Raw genomic sequence first — 6,414 nt, 5'->3', positions numbered from 1 at the left:
GGTGGTTTGTTTGTTCTGGATTTTTTTTTTAATTCTTATTTTTTTCTGTTTCTTAGTCTCCATATGAGAACATGCTGGTGTCATACAAAAAACAAGGCCTGGTTCCTATCTTCTTTTCTGAAAGAAGGGAGGGAAACTTTCCCCCTTTACCATTCCCCCTTTTATGGAGTGATTTCATCCACATATATTCCAGTGAGTAATTGCATCAAAATGTAAATAGTATTTTAGCTCATTTTACTTCCCTGTGGTCATCCGTTTACTTTCTAGGGCTACATACTCGCTCTTACAATCGTAATTAATCTTAGAATTAGGATAATCTGATTTTAATACACAAACATTTTTTAATTTAAACATTTCTATCAACTTCCTAATTCCCAACTCAGAAATGAAGCTGTTGGGTAATCAATAATCTTGTTCTATAGGAACAAGCTCTTGTACAGTAAAGGCAATTGAAGATTTCTGTTCACTTCCATAGGAACCAAACAGAACTTAGATTTAAAGAAGTTTGCCTGAGGCACAATGTGTAGGGAGAAGCTATTTTTCCTTTTTAGACCAAAGTATAGTTGGAAAAATGGACTAATGTTAAGACACTCTTCTTTAGGTCTAAAAAAGATACACCAACTTCAAGCGCAAGTTAGAAACTGCTGTACCTTAGTTTGCTTACAATGTTTGGTTTTTTTTTGTTGAGCCTTTTTTTAGAGAAATAAGGTAACGAGCATCAAGGAAAGGTAGTAGATTGGTAAATGTTACAGAGAATTGGAGATCAAGATGTTGTAGCCAGCAGGAGCAGGAAGGTGATTGTCCTCCTGCACTCATTTCAGGTACTGTGTTCAGTTTTGAGCCTCACACAAAAAGACATTGATGTCCTGAAGCATGACCACAGAAGGGCAACGAAGATGATGAAACACATGTCTTATGAGGAGTGGCTGAGGGAACTGAGATTGTTCAGCCTGGAGAAGGGAAGGCTCAGGGGAGACCTTACTGCTCTCTGCCTGAAAGGTTATGATGAGGTGGAGGTCAGCCTTCACTCTCAGGTAACAGCAGTAGGATAGGATTAGAAAGAATGGCCTCAAGTTGTGCCATGGGAGATTCAGGTTGAATGTTAGGAAAAATTTCTTCTACAAAACAGTGGTCAGGCATTGGACCAAGCTTTCCAGGGAGACTATGGAGTCACTTTCCCTGGAGGTGTTCAAGAAATGTGGAGATGTGATATGAAGGGACATGGTTTAGGCAATATTGGTGATAGGTGGCTGATTGGGCTAGATGATCTTAGAAGTCTTTTTTCAGCCTTAATGATTCTATGATTCTATTATTTTATTTTTCTCTCTGCTTTCTAATAATCAGAAAAAGTGCTAATTTAGTTCTTTAAATTAAGTTTCCAATTTCTTCGCACTACCACAGTTTGCATTTTTAATTTCCTTATTGTCAGTGAGGATCACAGTGAAGCTAGGAGTTAACCATGTGGCCATGTGGTCATTCTTTCTATTTTCTGTTGCAGAGACTGAAGTAATACTACTACCTTTCTGAAGTAAATACAGTTTTCATACAGAACATCCTTTCTCCTAAAATGAATTACAATTTTTGAATAAAATAAAATAAAATCAGTGTTGACATCATCTAATTTAGACTTATAAACTCTACAGCTGTAAGTCTTTATCTGACCTAACACAGATAAATAGGACATGTCACCTATCACTTTATGACTCATACTGTATAATTCTTTAAATGAGAATCTCAAAGGCTATTTGGGATGGAACATATTTTACATAAAGCACAGTTGAATGTGTTCCATCCTTTTTGGAACATATGTAATCCCTAAAATACACTTTTCAATTGCTAAAGATGTTGAATACCTTAGCTTACACTTATTATAAAATTCACCTCCTTCAATTTCTGTTTTTAATTCCGTTGTTGAAATCTGTTTGAAGATGCCTTTAATCACTGCTATTTAAAAAAAAAAAAAAAAGCTTTTCCATATTATCTTTTAGGATTTCCTGAGGCATGAGGATGGACTTTAAATAACAGCCATGTGATGGACAAGATCTTATCTTGGGTGAGGATTACACCAATACATATTTTAATATAGTTATTCATAACTTACCAGAAGCAAAAATTATCCTGTGGTAAAGATAAAATCTTTTAGCTATTTAAAACATGTGAGTCAGACTGCAGCTCCTCTACGTGATTTAGCCAAACACACTTGCTCATAGCTGGGAATCCAGTGTGAAGGGGTACTTCTCTTACCATGGAGACTGTTGGTCATGTGGTCATCAGCTGGAACATGCATAACCCATTAGGTTGTAAAATAGCAGCAAGACCAATTATAAATCCCTAAAGGAATGTGCATCTAAGTGAAAGACTTTGTTAAACAATAGCTTAACCAACAATACTTGAGCAAGGCAAAGCCCTGGCTACATGGCTTTGAGATTTGCCCCATTTGAGATGGTTAACTGGTGTTAAGAAGTCAGAAGCTTTTCTGTTCAGTCATTTCAGAAAGTTTCATTTTCACACAGAGCTGTGTCCAGTAAGTTTAGTGAGCAATACACCAAAATGGGAGTCTATGAGACGTAGGTGCCACAAGATGGGACATATCAGGGAAAATCTGAGAATGAGATGACAAATCCAAGCACAGACAACAGATATAAATGAGCAGCACTGTTTAGGGAGTCTGCGCAGCATCCACAGAAAGAGCAGTTTGAGGCATGTTGAAAAGTAGAACAGCTCTTGTTCATGGGCTGAGAGCTGTGCACAGAGCCCAGTGGAGGTGATGGGGTGAACCAGACTGCAAAGCAGGACTGCTTCACCTGCATCCTGCAATTTGGCTGCACAAGGCACCATGTCTATAAACGGGGCATGGGTGATTTCCCTAGTAAAAAGTGGTTTTGCTGGCCTGCAGTTCAGTTTAAAAAATGAGGGCAGTGTCAAGAACATAAGATGTTTTAAGGAACAGGGAAAAGCCATCTGGCTTCATACACATGCCTTTTTTTTTAATATATATTTTAAGCCTGCTTCCCTGCTTTTTCACTATGCTTCTTAATCCTTTCCACCTCTACAAAAATAAAAAGAGGGAGAGAAAGGAGAGAAGAGAGGAAAAAAACTGCAGAGGTGTCTCCTCAGTTCATTTCTGTGCTTTGCTTCAACTTTCCTGCTAATTTATTCTACATATTTATTATTCTTTATGTAAAACAGTTACGCCTGACTTCATACTTCCCTTTTTATTTGAAATCATTCGTCATTTTTGCTTAAAGTTTAATCAGTTTTGAAACCATACATCAATTTTACTCATATATGCATTACATATAAAATATGTATACAAATTCATACATATATAAATGTGATAATATTTCCTATTAGCCAGGCTTTTGTTTAAAGAGTGATATGAATGTAGCAGTTTTAACTTTTCATTGCTGGTGAGGTTAGAGAAACCAACAACTGCTTTCTTCATTTTGGGAGTTATGTAGGAAAATCATTACTGTTATTAACAGAATATAGAGTATATATTTGTTACAAGCATGGTGTGCAAACAATAAACAGATGATGAATCATGAAAGAGAACACAGAAGGGCATGTGAGGGACTAATGTGAAGAAAAAAGACAAATCTAAGTATGGCAAATGTCATGTTTCAAGGCAAGCTTTTGATTTTGAATTTGCTATAGCAGAATAATGAATGGAACTAATTTTAGTATGTTACTCAGAAAACATCTAAACTAGTATGATGTAGAAAATGATAGTTACAATTTGGGTAAGGAAAAAAAAAGAATGAAAGTAGCAACTATGTACTTTCTTTACAGACTTTTTTTGTGTTTTGTTCGTGCTTGAAACTTCTCTTAAAAGCAATTTCATTCTCTCCAAACTTGGAAATAAAAGTTTTCCAAACATTTTGATTCAAGATATAATTCTGTTTTGAAATCAGCTTCTGTAGAATCGTTGTCCTAAGTCTTTTCCCTCCGGAATACTTGTTGTGCTGAACTGAGCAGAATACCAGCCTAGAGGGTTCTGGTGACAGCACTTCTCTACAGCCCTGCCAGCAGCAGGCTTACAGGAGGGTTCTTGCTCTGTGAATTACTGCGGTTTGACAGTAGTCATGGATCTGTGAAACCAGAGACAGCCATTGGCAAACCAGGCATGGGCACAAATGGCTCTAAGAAAGACTTCTGGACATCAGCCATTTTGCTGATGGGTGAGAATTATTGTCAATGTTTGCAAGTTCCCCACCCTCATCAACTCCAGTGTGTATCTAGGAGGAGTTTTGCCAATGACCTGCACCAAAATTCTTTGGACAGCTTTATATTCAGCTTGTACCAGTTGATGAGGTGAATGCATTGGAATGTTATACCTAGTGATTTATGAAGAAAATTAGTCTGTAATCTTTCCTCTAGGTTAGAGCCACCTGGCAACTGTGAAGTGGTGATCTGCCCAGAACAGAGTCAGGAATGCTTACCCACTGGAGGCATTTCAGCCCTACAAAAAAATGAGCAGATTGGGAGTATCCATCATCTTTTTGAAGCAGAATCATTGCAATTGTGTGTATGTTTGATTGTTTTTGTCTCTTGATATTTTTACTGACCCTTTTCATCATGATTTCATACTTTCTTTTTCTTTTTAAAATTTATCTAGGCTTTGTTTTCTTGTTTATCTTTGTGCTTACAAGTTGGTGTGTTGTGCGTATAAGGAGATTTGAACACACAAGACAATTTAATCATTTGGATCAAAGTGACCACATGCCAACTGGTCTCATACACTGACCAATTGCATTCACTAAGGTAGATGTAATCAACAAAAGTGTCGCAACCCTTAATTATATGTTCTCTATCACCAAGTGGAAAACAGCAAGGTCCTCTCTTCAAAGCAAAAGGAGCATCAGTGAGCAAAAATGATCAAAGAACTCCTAGAGCTGTACAGCAAGACATGCCAAGGAGAAGAATAAGAGCTGGGCCAGATCTCTAAGTATAATGAGATACATGTTTTCTCTTGGGATTTCCAGTGATGATCCCTCTTACTGAGATAGCACCTTAGGAAAGATCTTTTTCTACAAAGGGTCGTGCTGATGCTGAATAATTTCAAGCACAAATTTGACTTGAAATAGTAGTTGAACTAGGAAGAAGACTGAGAAATGAGTTTAGTATGTCAGTCCTTAATTAACAGTCATTTATACAGAATGCAAAAGTTTGGATTGGGCTAGAGATAGAGCAAGTTTTATTCTCTAAGCTGGCAATTAAGAAAATCACTACATACTCAGAAAAGTTAAGTTTCAGTCCCTCCTCAAGTGCAACAATGCAAAGGGTCGAGAGAACTACCACACTGGAAAAAACCTTATTGATCCTTAAGCTTTTTTTCTTTCTTTCTTTTTATGTTTTGTTTTGCTTTTTTTTTTGTTCTGTTTTTAAAGAAAGAAAAAAATTTACATTACCTAAACTACATTATGCTATGTCTTAGCCTAAATGTAAGCTGAGCAGTACAATAGAGCATGTCAAGAACTGCTCTGCAACGCTACAGATTGAAGATGAAGGGGAGGAGAACTCCTTCACCTGCTTCATCCCATGGTGAGTTTTCCTTCTTGCATAGACAATGGGGAAAGGAGAAGATGTCTTCAGCTCATGCCTGGGGTTTTGTTCAGCACTGAAATCATCTCAGATGCGTTTGGACTGAGGAACTGGGGAGAGATCATAGGTTCTACTGTTCAGAGTTGAAGAACCTTTAAGAAAGAGCTTTTTATATTAAACTTAATTCTTGTTTCATAAGTCACAGCATAGCATTTCTATGCTTGTCCTTTGAAATGGGTGCATTTTAAAGCAGAGGCCATTTTTAGGCCTGTTATTTTGCCCATATAAGATGACTGTAGGGATGATAGCATTCATTTATAACATTAGCCCTTTATGCAGCTCTGAGCTAGCTCACGCTGATACCTTTCTCTTTAGCTCTCTGAGTATTTCCAGCTGGTGACACCAAATAGCCTCCATTTCCTCATGTGGAACACTCACCAGTTGTTTTATCCCCTCCTCCTTCCCTTTTTATTTTTGCTGCTGGAAGGATGTGGGTGATGATTTATAGAGCATGTCCAATTGGCTCTGTTTGTCTGTGCTGGCCTGCTTCATGCACACTGAGGTCAGTGCTGTATTTGTAGGTAACCATCCAAGGAAAACACCTCACAGCAGGCAAAAATGCTAACTAAGTAAAACAAACTCTGGAATGTGATCATCTGTTTAGCAAAGTTTTCAGCAGTCTTTTCCATTACACTTAGCTTTCAGTCCAGTTCTACAAATTCAGAACTGAAATGCATCTTCAGGTATATGGGAGCTGGACCTGAAACAAGGAGACTTCAAAAACTGTTTGGTTTGGAGAACAGGGAAAACTCCTTTTAAAAGATAGGATGTGTAATCTACAAATTTTACTCTGCAATGTCCATAGGAGGA

Source organism: Meleagris gallopavo, chromosome 2 (assembly GCF_000146605.3).
Source record: "Meleagris gallopavo isolate NT-WF06-2002-E0010 breed Aviagen turkey brand Nicholas breeding stock chromosome 2, Turkey_5.1, whole genome shotgun sequence".
NCBI classification, from domain to species: Eukaryota; Metazoa; Chordata; class Aves; order Galliformes; family Phasianidae; genus Meleagris; species Meleagris gallopavo.
This window is presented reverse-complemented; position numbering follows the sequence as displayed.